This window comes from Mirounga angustirostris, unplaced genomic scaffold (genome assembly GCF_029215605.1).
Source record: "Mirounga angustirostris isolate CCGP_5_RB_7025 unplaced genomic scaffold, mMirAng1.0.hap1 SCAF_11, whole genome shotgun sequence".
NCBI lineage: Eukaryota > Metazoa > Chordata > Mammalia > Carnivora > Phocidae > Mirounga > Mirounga angustirostris.
Genome location: NW_026991719.1, coordinates 54,639,482 through 54,658,424, shown reverse-complemented (window position 1 = coordinate 54,658,424; position 18,943 = coordinate 54,639,482). Strand labels below are relative to the sequence as shown.

Genomic DNA, 18,943 nt, shown 5'->3' with positions numbered 1-18,943 from the left:
CCTGTGTTCTCCTTTAGGATTTTGATGGACTCCTGTCTCACATTGAGTTCTTTCAACCATTTGGAGTCTATTTTTGTGTGTGGTGTAAGGAAATGGTCCAGTTTCATTCTTTTGCATGTGGCTGTCCAATTTTCCCAACACCATTTGTTGAAGAGACTGTCTTTTTTCCACTGGACATTCTTTCTTGCTTTGTCAAAGATTAGTTGACCATAGAGTTGAGGGTCCATTTCTGGGCTCTCTATTCTGTTCCACGGATCTATGTGTCTGTTTTTGTGCCAGTACCATACTGTCTTGATGATGACAGCTTTGTATTAGAGCTTGAAGTCTGGAATTGTGATGCCGCCAGCTTTACTTTTCTTTTTCACCATTCCTCTGGATATTCGGGGTCTTTTCCAGTTCCATACATATTTTAGGATTATTTGTTCCATTTCTTTGAAAAAAATGGATGGTATTTTGATGGGGATTGCATTGAATGTGTAGATTGCTCTAGGTAGCATTGACATCTTCACAATATTTGTTCTTCCAATCCATGAGCATGGAACGTTTTTCCATTTCTTTGTGTCTTCCTCAATTTCTTTCATGAGTATTTTATAGTTTTCTGAGTACAGATTCTTTGCCTCTTTGGTTAGATTTATTCCTAGGTATCTTATGGTTTTGGGTGCATTTGTAAATGGGATTGACTCCTTAATTTCTCTTTCTTCTCTCTTGTTGGTGGTGTATAGGAATGCCACTGATTTCTGTGCATTGATTTTATGTCCTGCCACTATACTGAATTCCTGTATGAGTTCTAGCAGTTTTGGGGTGGAGTCTTTTGGGTTTTCCACATAAAGTATCATATCATCTGCAAAAAGTGAGAGTTTGACTTCTTCTTTGCCAATTTGGATACCTTTTATTTCTTTTTGTTGTCTTATTGCTGTGGCTAGAATTTCTAGTACTATGTTGAATAGCAGTGGTTATAGTGGACATCCCTGCCGTGTTCCTGACCTTAAGGGGAAAACTCTCAGTTTCTCCCCATTGAGAATGATATTCGCTGTGCGTTTTTCATAGATGGCTTTTATGATATTGAGGTATGTACCCTCTATCCCTATACTCTGAAGAGTTTTGATCAAGAAATGATGCTGTACTTTGTCAAATGCTTTTTCTGCATCGATTGAGAGGATCATATGGTTCTTGTTCTTTCTTTCATTAATGTATTGTATCACATGGATTGATTTGCGGATGTTGAACCAAACTTGCAGCCCAGGAATAAATCCCACTTGGTCGTGGTGAATAATCCTTTTCATGTACTGTTGGATCCTATTGGCTAGTATTTTGGTGAGAATTTTTGCATCCATGTTCATCAGGGATATTGGTCTGTAATTCTCCTTTTTGATGGGGTCTTTGTCTGGTTTTGGGATCAAGGTAATGGTGGCTTCACAAAACAAGTTTGGAAGTTTTCCTTCCATTTCTATTTTTTGGAACATTTTCAGAAGGATAGGTACTAATTCTTCTTTTAAATGTTTGGCCCTGAGCTTTTGTTTGTTGGGAGATTTTCGATTACTGCTTCAATTTCCTTAGTGGTTATAGGTCTGTTCAGCTTTTCTATTTCTTCCTGGTTCAGTTTTGGTAGTTGATACAGCTCTGGGAATGCATCCATTTCTTCCAGGTTATCTAATTTGCTGGCATAGAGTTGTTCATAATATGTTCTTATAATTGTTTGTATTTCCTTGGTGTTGGTTGTGATCTCTCCTCTTTCATTCATGATTTTGTTTATTTGGGTCATTTCTCTTTTCTTTTTGATAAGTCTGGCCAGAGGTTTATCAATCTTGTGAAATCTTTCAAAGAACCAGCTCCTAGTTTCATTGATCTGTCCTACTGTTCTTTTGATTTCTATTTCATTGATTTCTGCTCTGATCTTTATTATTTCTCTTCTACTGCTGGGTCTAGGCTTTATTTGCTGTTCTTTCTCCAGCTCTTTAGGTGTAGGGTTAGGTTGTGTATTTGAGACCTTTCTTGTTTCTTGAGAAAGGCTTGTATTGCTATATACTTTCCTCTTAGGACTGTCTTTGCTGCATCCCAAAGATCTTGAACAGTTGTGTTTTCATAGTCATTTGTTTCCATGAATTTTTTAAATTCTTCTTTAATTTCCTGATTGACCCATTCATTCCCTAGTAGGATGCTCTTTAGCCTCTATGTATTTGAGCTCTTTCTGACTTTCCTCTTGTGATTGAGTTCTAGTTTCAAAGCATTGTGGTCTGAAAATAGGCAGGGAATGATCCCATCTTTTGGTACCAGTTGAGACTTGATTTGTGACCTAGGATGTGATCTATTCTGGAGAATGTTCCATGGGCACTAGAGAAGAATGGTTATTCCGTTGCTTTGGGATGGAATGTTCTGAATATATCTGTGAAGTCCCTTTGGTCCAGTGTGTCATTTAAAGTCTTTATTTCCTTGTTGATCTTTTGCTTAGCTGATCTGTCCATTTCAGTGAGGGGGGTGTTAAAGTCCCCCACTCTTATTGTACTGTTTTCAATGTGTTTCTTTGCTTTTGTTATTAATTGCCTTATATAATTGGCTGCTCCTATGTTAGGGGCATAGATATTTATAATTGTTAGATCTTCTTGTTGGATAGACCCTTTAAGTATGATATAGTGTCCTTCCTCATCTCTTATTATAGTCTTTCATTTAAAATCTAATTTGTCTGATATAAGGATTGCCACCCCAGCTTTCTTTTGGTCTCCATTAGCATGGTAAATGGTTTTCCACCCCCTCACTTTCAATCTGAGGGTGTCTTTGGGTCTAAAATGAGTCTCTTGCAGACAGCATATTGATGGGTCTTGTTTTTTTATCCAATCTGATAGCTTGTGTCTTTTGATTGGGCCATTTAGCCCACTTACATTCAGGGTAACTATTGAAAGATATGAATTTAGTGCCATTGTATTGCCTGTAAGGTGACTGTTATTGTATATTGTCTGCATTCCTTTCTGGTCTATGCTGCTTTTAGGCTCTCTCTTTGCTTAGAAGACCCCTTTCAATGTTTCTTGTAGGGCTGGTTTTGTGTTTGCAAATTCCTTTAGTTTTTGTTTGTCCTGGAAGCTTTTTATCTCTCCTTCTACTTTCAATGATAGCCTAGCTGGATATAGTATTCTTGGCTGCATATTTTTCTCATTTAGTGCTCTGAGGATATCATGCCAGTCCTTTCTGGCCTGCCAGGTCTCTGTGGATAAGGCTGTTGCCAATCCAATGTTTCTACCATTGTAGGTTACATATCTCTTCTTCTGAGCTGCTTTCAGGATTTTCTCTTTGTCTCTGAGACTCGTAAGTTTTACTATTAGATGTCGGGGTGTTGACCTATTTTTATTGATTTTGAGAGGGGTTCTCTGTGCGTCCTGGAATTTGATGCCTGTTTCCTTCCCCAAATTAAGGAAGTTCTCTGCTATACTTTGCTCCAATATACCTTCTGCCCCCCTCTCTCTTTCTCTTCTTCTGGGATCCCAATTATTCTAATGTTGTTTTGTCTTATGGTATCGCTTATCTCTCAAATTCTGCCCTCATGATCCAGTAGTTTTTTTTATCTCTCTTTTTCTCAGCTTCTTTACTTTCGATCATTTGGTCTTCTATATCACTAATTCTTTCTTCTGCCTCATTTATCTTAGCAGTTAGAGCCTCCATTTTTTATTGCACCTCATTAATAGCCTTTTTGATTTCGACTTGGTTATTGTTTAGTTCTTTTATTTCTCCAGAAAGGGTTTCTCTAATAACTTCCATGCTTTTTTCAAGCCCAGCTATTGTCTTTAAAATCATCATTCTGAACTGTAGTTCTGACATCGTACTAATGTCCATATTGATTAGGCCGCTGGCAGTCAGTACTGCCTCTTTTTCTTTTTGTTGAGGCGATTTTTTCTGTCTTGTCATTTTGCCCAGAGGAGAATAGTTGAATAATAGAACAAAATGCTAACAGGGTAACAACGTCCCCAGAAAATATACACTAAACAAATCAGAAAAGACCTGAATCCGGGGGAAAAGAATGGGAAAGAACGAAAAAAGAAAAAGAAAATAAAAGAAAAAGAAAAAGATAAAAACAAACAAAAAGAAAACAAAACAAAACAAAACAGAATATGATCAAATATGATCAGGCTGGTGCATAGATCATTGCCACACACTAGATTTTGGGTGTATTTTGGTCTGTTATAAGGAAGTGCTTCCCAAAATTTTGAAGGAAGAAAAACTTATATATGTACAAAAATAAGGGTTAATACGATGAAGGGATGTTATATGAATGTAAAGATGAACATTATAAGAGATTTTATAAAAGGATTTGATAAGAAGTTGTTTGAAAAAAGAAAGAAGAGGATTTAAAAATAAAGGGGGAGAGAATGTGATCAGGCAGGAGACTAGAACAAAGCCATGCACTAGAGATTTAGTTTATGTTTTGTTCTGTTAGAAGAAAGTGTATCTCAAAATTTTAAAGAGAGAACAACTTATATATATATATACCAAAAATAAGGGTAACTACTATGAAGGGATAGAATATGACTCTAAAAATGAAAAATAAAAAATATTTTTTAAAGAAGGGATTGATAAGATGTTGGTTGAAAAAGGGAAAAAGAAAAATTCAAAAAAAAAAAAGACAGTTAAAAAAAATTAACTTTGAAAGACTAAAGAATCATGGTAAAAAAGCCATGAATTCTATGTGCAGTATTCCCCTAGCGCTGGAGTTCTGCTGTTCTCATTGATCGGTAAACTTGGTCTTGGCTCGCTGTTCTTGCTGATCTTCTGGGGGAGGGGACTGTTGCTGTGGTTCCCAAATGTCTTTGCCAGGGGTGGAATTGCCCCACCCTTGCTGGTCTGGGCTAAGTAATCTGCTCGGGTTTGCTCTCGGGAGCTTTTGTTCCCTACAAGCTTTCCATATAGCTTTGGAGGCCAAGAGTGAAAATGGCGGCCTCCCATTCTCTGCCCCGGAGGAGCCGAGAACTCGGGGCCCCGCTCCTCAGTGAGTCCCCATAGAAAAGCAGTCAGTCACTCCCATCTCCCCGGTCTCTGGCCACACTCTGTGCTCCCTCAGCCTGTGACCGAGCGTTTCTATCTCTGGCACATGACCCCTTTTGGAGTTTCCAAACCTAGGAGATTCCCACGGTGCACTCCCATGCCGCTCCTCCCGGGGGAGGAAGGAGAGTCTCCCTGGATCTGCCGCTTGTTGGGTCCCTGCTGGAAGAGCAGTGGCCCGACTGTGCCGTGGATCACAGTTTATGGCAACCCTGAGCTGAAAGCCCGCTCCTCGGCTCTGTCTCTGCAACCGGCTTCCCTGCTCCGATACCTGGGAACTCTGCCACACTCAGGCACCCCCTGTCTTCCTGTGACCCTGAGGGTCCTGAGACCACACTGTCCCAGCGAGGGTTCCATCCCCCACTTAGCCACTGGAGCATCGTCCCTCAGAGGAGCAGACTTCTAAAAGTTCTGATTTTGTGCTCCACGGCTCTATCACTTGCCAGAAGCAGCTGATGGAGGTCCCCTCCCCCGCCATCTATCTTCCCGGATATCACCTCAGATTCACTTCTCCGCACGTCCTACCTTCCAGAAAGTGGTCGCTTTTCTGTTCAGAGAGTTGCTGCTATTCTTTTCTTCGATCTCCTGTTGGGTTCGTAGGTGTTCAGAATGGTTTGATGCCTATCCAGCTGAATTCCTGGGACCAGACAAAATCCAGGTCTCCTACTCCTCCACCATCTTGCTCCGCCCCCTGAGTTCAAGTTTTAAAGCATTGTGGTCTGAAAATATGCATCATATAATCTCAATCTTTTGGTACTGGTTGAGACCTAATTTGTGACCCAGTATGTGATCTATTCTGGGGAATGTTCTGTGTGCACTTGAAAAGAATGTGTATTCTCTTGCCTTAGGATGAAATGCTCTGAATTTATCTGTGAAGTCCATCTGGTCCAGTGTGTCATTCAAAGCCTTTGTTTCCTTGTTGATCTGCTTAGATGATCTGTCCATTGTTGTGAGTGGGGTGTTAAAGTCCCGTAGTATTATTGTATTATTATCAATGTATTTCTTTAATTTTGTTGTTAATTGCCTTATATAATTGGCTGCTCCCAAGTTAGGGGCATAAATATTTACAATTGTTAGATCTTCTTGCTGGACAGACCTTCTTATTATGATATAATGGCCTTCTTCATCTCTTAATACAATTTTTGGTTTAAAATCTAGTTTGTCTCATATAAGGATTGCTACTCCAGTTTTCTTTTGATGTCCATTAGCATGATAAATGGTTCTTCACCCCCCACTTTCAATCTGGAGGTGCCTTTGGGTCTAAAATGAGTCTCTTGTAGACAGCATATCAATGGGTCTTTTTTTTTTAAATCCAATCTGATACCCTGTGTCTTTTGATTGGAGTATCTAATCCATTTACATTCAGAGTAACTGTGATAGATGTGAATGTAGTGCCAATGTATTACCTATAAAGTCACTGTTTCTGTAGATGGTCTCTGTTCCTTTCTCATCTTTGTTACTTTTGGGCTCTTTCTTTGCTCAAAGGATCCCTTTAATATTTCTTGCAAGTCTGGTTTAGTGTTCACAAATTCCTTTACTTTTTGTTTCCTGAAAACTCTTATCTCTCCTTCTATACTGAATGACAGCCTTGCTGGATAAAGTATTCTTGGCTGCATATGTTTCCCATTTTGCACATTGAATATATCATGCCAGTCCTTTCTGGCCTGCCAGGTATCTGTGGACAGGTCTGCTGCCAGCCTTATGTTTCTACCCTTGTAGGTTAAGGACCTCTTGTCCCGACCTGCTTTCAGGATTTTCTCTTTATCTCTGAAATTTGCAAGCTTCACTATTATATGTTGAGTTGTTGACCTATTTTTATTGATGTTGATGGCAGTTCTCTGTGCCTCCTATACTTGAATGACTGTTTTTTTCCCTAGATTAGGGAAGTTCTCAGCTATAATTTGTTCAAATAAACCTTCTACCCCTCTGTCTCTTGCCTTCTTTTCTGGAACCCCTATTATTCTAATATTATTTCACTTTATACTATCGTTGATTTCTCGAATTCTTCCTTGGTGATCCAAAAATTGTTTTTCTCTATTTTTCTCAGCTTCTTTATTCTCCATCATTTTCTTTTCTATATCACTGACTCTTTCTTCTGCCTCATTTATCCTAGCAGTTAGAGCCTCCATTTTTTACTGCATCTCAGTAAGAGCTTTTTAAATTTGGGGCTGATTAGATTTTAGTTCTTTTAATTCTCCAGTAAGGAATTCTCCACTTCTATGTTTTTTTCAAGTCCAGCTAGTATCTTTATAATTGTTCTTTTGAATTCTAGTTCCAACATCTTACTGATAGCCATATTGATTAAATCCTTGGCAGAGGGTACTGCCTCCTGATTTCTTTTGGAGTGAATTTTTACATCTCATTATTATGTCCAGAAAAGAATAGATGAAAGAGAGAGGAAAGATAAAAATAGCAACAACAAGAGAAAAATACAAACAAACCAGAAGAAAACAAAATAAGAAAAAAAAAATCATTCAACAAATAAAACAGAACAAAACAATAAACTATATCCTGGGTGTATTTTGGTCTGTTTCTTAAAAGAAACTAGATCCCAAAATAGGAAAGAAAGAAAAACTTATATATATACAAAAATAAAATAAAATATAAAGACAGGAAACCAAATATATATATATATGAAAAATTTTTTTAAAATGAATTGATAAAATAAGAAAATAGCTGAAAGAAAATAAAACTGAGAGACTACAGAATGAGTAAACCCCCCCCCACACACACGAATGCTCTATACCATTTTCCCCAAAAGCTGAAGTTTTGCAGTTCTCTATGATCCATAAATTTGGTGCTAAGGAGTTCTTCCTGCTGGTCCTTTGGAGGGGCCTGTTGTGCTTATTCTTTGCCCTCTTGGAATTGCCCCTCCTTTGCCAGGGGTACGGGCTCAGTGTTAGCGGCTCTGGATTGCACTATGTGGTGCTATTTTGCTCCCTGGAGGCTTTCAGCATTGATAGGGAGCATGAGAATGGGGAAGCCCCGATCTCTAGCCCCAGAGCTCAAAGGTTTTGCTCCTCACTCTTCAGTGAGCCCTCACAGACAAGTAGTCAATCACTTTTGTCTCCCTGGTTTCCTTCCACACTCTGTTCACCCGGCCTGTGATCCAGCATTTTTATGTTAGGCATGGGACCCAGTTTCAAGTCTCCAAACATTATGGACTCCTGTGGCATGGACCTGGGCCGTTTCTCCCATGTGCGGGAGAGCTGTCTTGCCATGCTTCTGCCTTTTGTTGGGCTCCTGCCTGGAGTGTGGTGGTGCAACTGTGCAGCAGTTTGCAGTTTATGGCAACACTGAGCAGAAAGCTGGCACCTAGACTTGGGATTTTCAGCCAGCTTCCCCGCTCTGATGCCTGGGAACTCTCCTGCACTCAGGCACCACTGTTCTTGTGACCCCGGGAATCCTGAGACCATGCTGTCCCACCTGGAATTCTGCCCTGCTTCACCACCTGAGCACCTTTAAGCCAGTGATGTTCCCAGTCACTGTAGCAGACTTCTAAATGTTCTGATTTTGCACTCAGCTTCTTATAGTACTTTGCAGTAGCCTCCTTGAGCAGGCTCCTCCCCACGGGGTATCCTCTGATATTTCACCCCAGATTCACATCTCTGCACCTTCTACCATGCAAAAAGTGGACTCTTCTATTTGTAGAATTCCAGCAACTCTTTTCTCCAATCTCCAATTGATTTCTCACGTGTTCAGAATGATTTGATATCTATTTCATTCTTTTGCATGTAGCTGTCCAGTTTTCTCAACACCATTTGTTGAAAATACTGTCTTTTCCCCATTAAATATTCTTGCTTCCTTTGTCATAGATTAATTGACCATAAAAGCATGGGCTTATTTCTGGATTCTCTATTCTGCTCCATTGATCTATGTGTCTATTTTTGGCAGTACTATTCTGTTTTCATTACTATAACTCTGTAGTTACCTTAAAATCTGGAATTGTGATACATCCATCTTTGTTCTTCTTTTTCAAGATTGCTTTGGCTAATCGGGGTCTTTTGCGGTTCTATACAAATTTTAGGATTATTTGTTCCGGTTCTGTAAGAAATGCTGTTGGTATTTCAATAGGGATTTCATTAAATCTGTAGATTGCTTTGGGTAATATTGCCTTTAAGAATATTTGTTCTTCCAATACATGAACATTTAATACCTTTCCATTTGTTTGGTTATCTTTAATTTCTTTCATCAATGTTTTATAGTTTTCAGAGTACAGGTCTTTCACCTCCTTGGTTAAGTTTATTCCTAGGTATTTTATTATTTTTGGTACAATTATAAATGGGATTGTTTTCTTAATTTCTCCCTTTGCTACTTCATTATTAGTATATACAAATGCAAGAAATTTCTGTGTATTAATTTTGTATCCTGCAACTTTACTGAATTCATTTATCAGTTCTAATGGTATTTTGGTGGAGTATTTAGGGTTTTCTATATATAGTATCATGTCATCTGCAAATAATGAGAATTTTACTTTTTCCTTACCAATTTGGATGCCTTTGTTTCTTTTTGAGGAGGAGATGTCTAACTGCTGTGGTTAGAACATCCAGTACCATGTTGAATAAAAGTTGTGAAAGTGGACACATTTGTCTTCTTCTTCACCTTAGAGGAAAAGCTCTCAGATTTTCCCCATTGAATATGATGTTAGCTGTGGTTTTTCATATATGGCCTTTATTATGTTGAGGTTTGCTACCTCTAAACCTACTTTGAATGTTTTTTTTTTTTTTTATCATGAATGGATGTTGTACTTTGTCAAATGCTTTGAAATGATCATATAGTTTTTATCCTTTCTCTTATTGATGTGATGTATCACATTAATTGATTTGCAAATATTGAACCACCCTTGCATTAGGGAATAAATCCCACTTGATAATGGTGAATGATTTTTTTACTGTCTTTTTGTATTCAATTTGCTAGTGTTTTGTTGAGGATTGTTGCATCTATGTTCATCAGAAATACTAGCCTGTAGTTTTATTTTTTGGTAGTGTCTTTATCTGGTTTTGGTATCAGGGTAACATTGACCTTATAGAATGATTTTTTTTTATAGAATGATTTCAAAAGCTTTTCTAATTTTTTGAATCATTTGAGAAGAATAGGCATTAACTCTTCTGTAATATTTGGTGGAATTGACCTGTGAAACCATCTGGTTCTGTACTTGTCTTTGTTGGGAGGTTTTTTTGTTTTTGTTTTTTTAATTACTAACTCCACTTCATTGCCAATAATCAGTGTGTTCAAATATTCTATCTCTTCCTTATTCAGTTTTGGGAGGTTACATGTTTCTAGGAATTTGGAAGGTTGTATGTTTCTAGGAATTTATCCATTTCTTCTAGGTTGTCCAATTTGTTGGCATATAACTTTCATAATATTCTCTCATAATTCTTTTTGTTTCTGTGGTGTTGATTGTTATTTCTCCTTCCTGATTTTATTTATATGAATCTTCTCTTTTCTGTTTTTGATGAGTCCAGTTAAAGGCTTATCGATTTTGTCAATCTTTTTTTTTTTTAAGATTTTATTTATTTATTTGACAGAGACAGATACAGTGAGAGAGGGAGAGCACAAGCAGGGGCAGAGGGAGAAGCAGGATTCCTGCTGAGCAGGGAGCCTGATGCAGGGCTCGATCCCAGGACCCTGGGATCATGACCTGAGCCGAAGGCAAATGCTTAATGACTGAGCTACCCAGGCACCCTGATTTTGTCAATCTTTTTAAAAACTAGCTTCTGGTTTCATCGATCTGTTCTATCATTTTTGTTGCTATTTCATTTATTTCTGCTCTAATCTTTATTATTTCCTTCCTTTTACTGACTTTGAGCTTTGTTTCTTTGTGTTTTTTTTTTTTTAAGCTCCTTTAGGTATAAGGTTATGTCATTAATTTGAGATTTCTCTTCTAGAGGTAGGCCTGTATTGCCATAATCTTCCCTCTTAGAATAGTTTTGCGGCATCCTCAAAATTTTGGACCACAGTGTTTTCATTTTCACATGTCTCCATGAATTTTTTATTTCCTTTATTTTGTGACTGATCCACTCATTGTTTAGTAGCATGTTATTTACCTCCATGTATTTGTGTTCTCTCCAGTTTTTTTCTTGTAGTTGGTTTCTAGTTTCATATTGTTGTGGTTGAAAAAGATGTATATGATTTCCACTTTTTTTTTTTTTTTGCATTTATTGACGCTGGTTTTGTGTCCTAACATGATCTATTCTGGGCATTGCTCCATGTGCACTTGAAAAGAATGTGTATCCACTGTTTTTAGATTGAATGTTTTGAATATAACTTTTAGGTGCATCTGGTTCAATACTTCATTCAAAACTGTTGTTTCCTTGTTGATTTTAAGTCTGGATGATCTATCTGTTGATGTAAGTGGGGTGTTAGAGTCCCCTACTATTATTATATTGCTGTCAATTTCTGCCTTTATGTCTGTGAATACTTGCTTTATGTATATAGGATTGTTGGCTGCATAAATATAATTGTCAAATTTTTTTGTGTTATATTGTTCCCTTTATCATTATGTAGTGTCAATTATTTTTGTATTGTTACAGTCTTTGTTTTAAAGGCTATTTTATTCACTTGGGATAAGAGTAAAGATGTCAGAGAAGTAGGAGGACCCTAGACTTGCTTAGTCCCTCAAACACAGCTAGATAAATATCAAATCATTCTGAATACCCAAGAAAATGATGTGAGGACTGACAGAACAAACTGCACTACTACAGTCGGTGAAGTAGCCACACCAAGGAAGGTAGGAAGTACAGAAACGTACTTTGGGGGAGAAATGGATCATGGGTGCTGAGGAGGGGCCAGAGGCCTGGTCGTGCATAAAGGCAAGAGAGAGGAGCACACAAAGGATCACAGAAGGAGAACCCTTCCCCAAAGCCATTGATTGGGAAAATGAGAGGGCCTGATTTTCCTGAGTTTTTGCAACCAGTGGGGCTCAAAGACTGGGGTTTTAGAGGTCCACAGCATGGCTGGTATAGAGCCCTGAGGATGCTGCAGTGCTCCTGGTGAGAAGGCAGGCAGGTAACCTGGGGACAAATGGTGCAATCTGAAGATTGCCTAAGAAACACTGGGAGAGACTGTTCCCTTTTCATGTAGTGCATCTGAGAAAGGTGGCATTGCCTCTCGGGGGACAAAAGAGCCAGTGGGTGCCATTTACTTCCCCTGCCCCTCAGCATAGGTGCAGAGACACATGCTGAGGGTGGCTAACCCAGACACTGGCTGTTTAGTGTGCTTTGTTCCAAATCCCATACTCCTGCACTCTGGTGCCACTGCCCTTCTGGGTCAAACTTGAATCAATCCCAGCACAGTGAGACTGTAACCCAGAAGATCAGACCAGATCCCCACCACACCAGGTCCCTAAAGTTTGGAGTTTGTTTTTTTTTTTATTAAAGATTTTATTTATTTATTTGAGAGAGAGAGAATGAGAGACAGAGAGCATGAGAGAGAGGAGGGTCAGAGGGAGAAGCAGACTCCCTGCCAAGCAGGGAGCCCGATGCAGGACTTGATCCCGGGACTCCAGGATCATGACCTGAGCCAAAGGCAGTCACTTAACCAACTGAGCCACCCAGGCATGATTTCTTTTTTTTTTTTTAAGATTTTATTTATTTATTTGAGAGAGAGAGAATGAGAGACAGCATGAGAGGGAGGAGGGTCAGAGGGAGAAACAGACTCCCTGCCAAGCAGGGAGCCTGATAAAGTTTGGAGTTTTAAAACTTAACAGGCCTGGCTGGGATAGAGTCCAAAGTGCACTACACTGCTCCAGGCAGGAAAGCAACCCAGACACAGACAGTGTGTAAGCAGCAAGCTGAAAAAACAAAAAACAAAAAAACAATGATGCATGAGGGGACATTATTCACTTTTTGGGGGGGCTTCCCTGACAGCAGCAAGCATGAACTCCTCTCTCCAGGGGCAAAGAAGCTGACTGGCACCATTTCCCTCTCCTTACCCTCAGCATAAACCAACTTCAGTAAATAACACAGCACCAACACTGGCTGCTTAACCTGCTTACATCAAGTACCATCCCGCTGTGCTCTGCTGGTACTGCTTTACTCAGGCAAGTGTGCCTAAGAACCGGTGCTGCAGGCCCCTCCCCCAGAAGACCAACACAAACCCCCACATGCACCATGTCTACTAACCATAGAGTTATGAGAACTTCAGTACTAGAGGAAATAGCATCAGATCTCATTTAACAAACAAGCCAGAGCACACCTGGTTAAAACTTGCCACACTCTGGCCAAGGTTCAAACACTCCCCACTATGTGCAAGGAGGAAATCTGCAGAAAACTGTCTTGAGGGATAGAGCAGCAAAAACACAGCAGCAGAGTGCATATAGCACAAACATGTGACACTTCCCAAAGCACCAGACCCTGGACATTCTATGACCTCTTCTTCACAAAGCCATCACTCTCAGGAACAGGAAACATAAGAGGCTTTCTTAACACAGAGAAGTCAGAGTCCTAGACAAAATGCCAACACAGAGGAATTCATCCCAAAAGAGAGAACAAGAAAAGGTCACAGCTAATTGAAACAAATATAAGTAATATGCATGATCCAAAATTTAAAGCAACAGCCATAAGGATACTAGAGAGCTTGAGAAAAGCATAGAAGACATCAGGGAAACCCTTACCACAGAGATAAAAGAGCTAAAAACAGATCAGGTCAAATTGAAAAATGCAATAACTTAGGTTCAAAACCAGCTGAATATAATGACCTCAGGGATGGAAGACATAAAGGAACAAAAAAGTGATACAAAAGATAGAATTATGGGAAATAATGAAGGTGAACAAAAGAGGGGAAAAAATCTTGGATCACAAAAGTAGACTTAGGGAACTCAGTGACTCCATCAAACATAACATCCATGTCATATGAGTTATAGAAGAAGAATAGAGAGAAAAAGGAGAAGGTTTATTTGAGGAAATTATACCTGAAAAATTCCCTAATCTGGGGAAGGAAATGACATCCAGATTCAGGGGGCACAGAGAACTACTATCAAAGTTAACAAAAACAGGCCAACAGCAAGACATATTGTAACTAAATTTGCAGAATATAAAGAAAAAGTCCTAAAATCAGCAAGACAATGGAAGACCAATAAGATTAGCAGCAAAACTCCACAGAAACTTGGCAGGCCAGAAGAGAGTGGCATATTATATTTAAGCATGGAATGGGAACAATCTGCAGCCAAGAATACTCTATCTAGCAAGGCTATCATTCAGAATAGGAGAGATAAACAGTTCCCCACACAAACAAAAACTAAAGGAGTTTGTGACCACTAAAACAGCCCTGTATGAAATATTAAAGGGATTCTTTGAGTGGGAAAGAAAGACCAAAAGTGACAAAGACTAGAAAGGAAGAAAGAAAGTCTTCAGAAATATTGACAAAACAACTAATAAAATGGAACTAAATTCGTATCTATCAATAATTACTTTGAATGTAAATGGACTAAGTGCTCTAATCAAAAGACATAAAGTATCAGAAAGAATATAAAAACAAGACCCAGCTATATGCTGACTACAAGAGACTCATTTTAGACCCAAACACCTGAAGATTGAAAGTGAGGGGATGGAGAAACATTTATCATGCTAATGGACATCAAAAGAAAGCCAGAGTAGCCATACTTAGACAAATTAGATTTTATTTATTTATTTTTTACAAACTAGATTTTAAACCAAAGACTGTAACAAGAGATGAAGAAGGGCACTATATCATAATAAAGGGGTCTACTCAGCAAGAAGATCTAACAATTGTAAATATTGATGCCCCCAATTTGGGAGCACCCAAATATATAAAACAACAAGAATAAAGGAACTCATTGATTATAATACAATCATAGTAGGGGACTTGAACACCCCACTTACATCAATGGATAGATCATCTAAGCAAAAAATCAACAAGGAAACAATGGCTTTAAATGACACACTGGACCAGATGCACTTAACAGATATATTCAGAACATTTCATCCTAAAGCAGCAGAACACATATTCTTTTCAAGTGCACATGGGACATTCTCCAGAAGAGGTCACAAACTGGGTCACAAGTCAACCCTCAACAAAGATAAAAGATTGAGATCATACCATGCATATTTTCAGGCCACAATGCTAAAAACTTGAAGTCAACCACAAAAAAAAAATTTTTTTTTGGCTATACCACAAATATATGGAGGTTAAGGAACATCCTACTAAAGAATGAATGGGTTAACCAGGAAATTAAGGGAGAAATTTTAAACAGTACATAGTAGCAAATGAAAATGAAAACATGGCAGTCCAAACCTTTGGGATGCAGCAAAGGTGGTCCTAAGAGGGAAGTATATAGCAACAGGCTTACTTAAAGAAGCAAGCAAAGTCTCAAATACACAACTTAACATTACATCTAACGGAGCTAGAAAAGGAACAACAAATAAAGCCTAAGACCAACCAAAGAAGGGAAATAGTAAAGATTAGAGCAGAAATAAATGATAAAGAAGGGTGCATGAGTGGCTCAGTTTCTTAAGTATTCTGCTCTTGATTTCAGCTCAGGTCATGATCTCAGGGTTGTGAGATCAAGCCCCATGTTAGGCTCCACATGGAGCCTGGTTAAGATTCCCTCTCTCCCTCTCCCTCTGCTTCTACCAACACCCTCTCCCTCTCCTATGGTGCACCCTCTCTAAAAGAAAGAAAGAAATGATATAAAAACAAACAAACAAACAAAACAGTAGAACAAATCAGTGAAAACAGGAGCTGATTCCTTGAAAAATTAATAGAATTGATGAACACCTAGCCAGACTTATCAAAAGGAAAAGAGAAAGGAGCCAAATAAATAAAATCACGTATAAAAAAGGAGACATCACAACCAACACCACAGAAATACAAACAATTCTAAGAAAATACTATGGAAAATCATATGCCAACAAATTGGATGATTTGGAAGAAATGGATAAATTCCTAGAAACATATAACTACAAAAACTGAAACAGAAAGAAATAGAAAACTTGAACAGACTGATAACCAGCAAAGAAATTGAATCAGTAATCAAAAATCTCCCAACAAACAAAATTCCTGGGACAGATGGCTTCCCACGGGAATTCTACCAGACATTTAAAGGGGAATATCTACGTGAACCGCAGCCCCACCCCCGACAGAAACCTGGAGCGACTGTCGCGCGCACGTGAACTGCAGCCTCCGAGATGGAAACCCGGTGTGCCGGGGTCGTGCGGGTGAACTGCAACCCCCCGGGGTGGAAACCCCGAGCGCTGGAGTTGCGCGTACATGAAATGGGAGCAGCTGGCGGATTGAGAAGCACAGAGGGCAGAGACGTGCCCCGACCTGGAGGCAGGACAGGGAGCCCTGCGGAGGGGCGCACAACTCAGGACGCTGCAGTTTATAGCAGCATGGACAGAAATGGAGACAGTGTGGCCTGGAGAGCTCACTGAAGAACAGACTGAGGTCTCTCTGCTCGGAGGCAGAGGGTTGGAAATGGTCTCTTCTGTTCTGACTCGCGGAAGAGACGCAGAAAGCTGCCAGGGAAAGGTGCCAGAGAACAAAAGCCCCAAAGACTGATTCCCGCTGAGCCCATCCCCCACCACAGGGGTGCAGGGCAACTCTGCCCAAACAGGGTTGCCTGCGTAACAGTGCGGCAGGCCCCTCCCGCAGAAGACAGGCTGGGAAAACAAGAGGCCAGCAACCCTAAGGTCCCAAGAAAACAGGTGCACCTTGCTTGGGTTCTGGTCAATAATTTGGACTCTATACATTCCCTCAAACACCCATCAACAGAATGACTAGGAGGAGGAGCCCCCAAAACAGAAAAGACTCAGAGATTATGACTTATGCTGCAGATTTACAAATGGATGCAGATATAACCAAGATGTCAGAGATGGAATTCAGGCTAGCAAATGTGAAGACAATGGCTAGAATGGAGAAATCAATTAATGGCAACATAGAGTCTCTAAGGGCAGAAATAAAAGGTGAATTGGCAGAACTTAAAAATGCTATCAATGAGATCCAATCCAATCTAGATAATCTAACAGCTAGGGTAACTGAGACAGAAGAGAGAATAAGTGATCTGGAAGACAGTATAATAGATAAAAAGGGAAAAGAGGAGGCCAGGGAAAAACAACTCAGAATCCATGAAAATAGAATCAGAGAAATAAGTGACACCATGAGGCATTCCAATGTCAGAATAATTGGAATCCCAGAGGGAGTGGAGAGAGAGAGAGGGCTAGAAGATGTATTTGAGCAAATCGTAGCTGAGAACATCCCTAATCTGGGGAATGAAACAAACATTCGAGTCCTAGAGGCAGAGAGGACCCCTCCTAAGATCAAGGAAAACAGGCCGACACCCCGGCATGTAATAGTAAAACTTGCAAATCTTAGAACCAAGGAAACCATCTTAAGGGCAGTTAGGGGGAAGAGATTCCTTACGTACAGAGGGAGGAACATCAGAATAACGTCAGACCTATCCACAGAGACCTGGCAAGCCAGAAAGGCCTGGAAAGACATATTCAGGGTACTAAATGAGAAGAACATGCACCAAGAATACTTTATCCGGCAAGGCTTTCATTTACAATGGATGGAGAGATGCAGAGCTTCCATGACCGGCAGAAGTTGAAAGAATATGTGACCGCTAAGCCGGCCCTGCAAGAAATATTAAGGGGGGTTCTATAAAAGGAGAAAGACCCCAAGAGTGATCTACAACAGAAATTTACAGGGACAATCTATAAAAACAACGTCTTCACAGGCAACATGATGACAATTAATTCATATCTTTCAATAATCACTCTCAACATGAATGGCCTAAACGCTCCCATAAAATGGCACAGGGTTCCAGATTGGATAAAAAGACAGGACCCATCCATATGCTGTCTACAAGAGACTCATTTTGAACCTAAAGATACATCCAGACTGAAAGTGAAGGGATGGAGATCTATCTTCCATGCCAGCAGACCTTAAAAGAAAGCTGGGGTAGCAATTCTTAGACAAATTAGATTTTAAACTAAGTCTGTAATAAGAGACACAGAAGGACACTATATCATTCTTAAAGGGTCTATCCAACAAGAAGATCTAAAAATTGTAAATATCTATGCCCCCAACAAGGGAGCAGCCATCTACATAAGCCAACTGTTAACCAAAATAAAGAGTCATATTGATAACAATACGTTAATTGTAGGAGACCTCAATACTCCACTCTCAGCAATGGACAGATCATCTAAGCAGAAAATCAACAAGGAAACAAGAGCTTTAAATGATACATTGGACCAGATGGACCTCATAGATATTTACAGAACATTCCACCCTAAAAAAACAGAATACTCATTCTTCTCGAACGCACATGGAACTTTCTCCAGAATAGACCATATAGTGGGTCACAAATCAGGTCTCAACTGATACCAAAATATTGAGATTATTCCCTGCATACTCTCAGACCACAATGCTCTAAAACTGGAACTCAATCACAAGAAAAAATTTGGCAGAAATTCAAACACTTGGAAGCTAAAGACCACTCTGCTCAAGAATGTTTGGGTCAACCAAGAAATCAAAGAAGAACTTAAAGAATTCATGGAAATCAATGAGAATGAAAACACATCAGTCCAAAACCTATGGGATACTGCAAAGGCGGTCCTAAGGGGGAAATACATAGCCATCCAAGCCTCACTCAAAAAAATAGAAAAATCCCAAATTCACCAACTAACTCTACACCTTAAAGAACTAGAGAAAAAGCAACAAACGATGCCTAAGCCATGCATTAGAAGAGAAATAATTAAAATTAGAGCAGAAAGCAATGAATTAGAAACCAGAAACACAGTAGATCAGATCAACGAAACTAGAAGTTGGTTCTTTGAAAGAATTAATAAGATTGATAAACCACTGGCCAGACTTATCCAAAAGAAGAGATAAAGGACCCAAATTAATAAAATGATGAATGAAAGGGGAGAGATCACGACTAACACCAAGGAAATAG

General features: G+C 39.4%; 1 protein-coding gene across 2 annotated transcripts in view; it reads left to right on the top strand.

Annotated features, from left to right (window-relative positions):
* OPHN1 (oligophrenin 1) overlaps positions 1-18,943 on the top strand; it is a 729,824-nt gene that overhangs the window by 516,064 nt on the left and 194,817 nt on the right. The window lies entirely within an intron of this gene.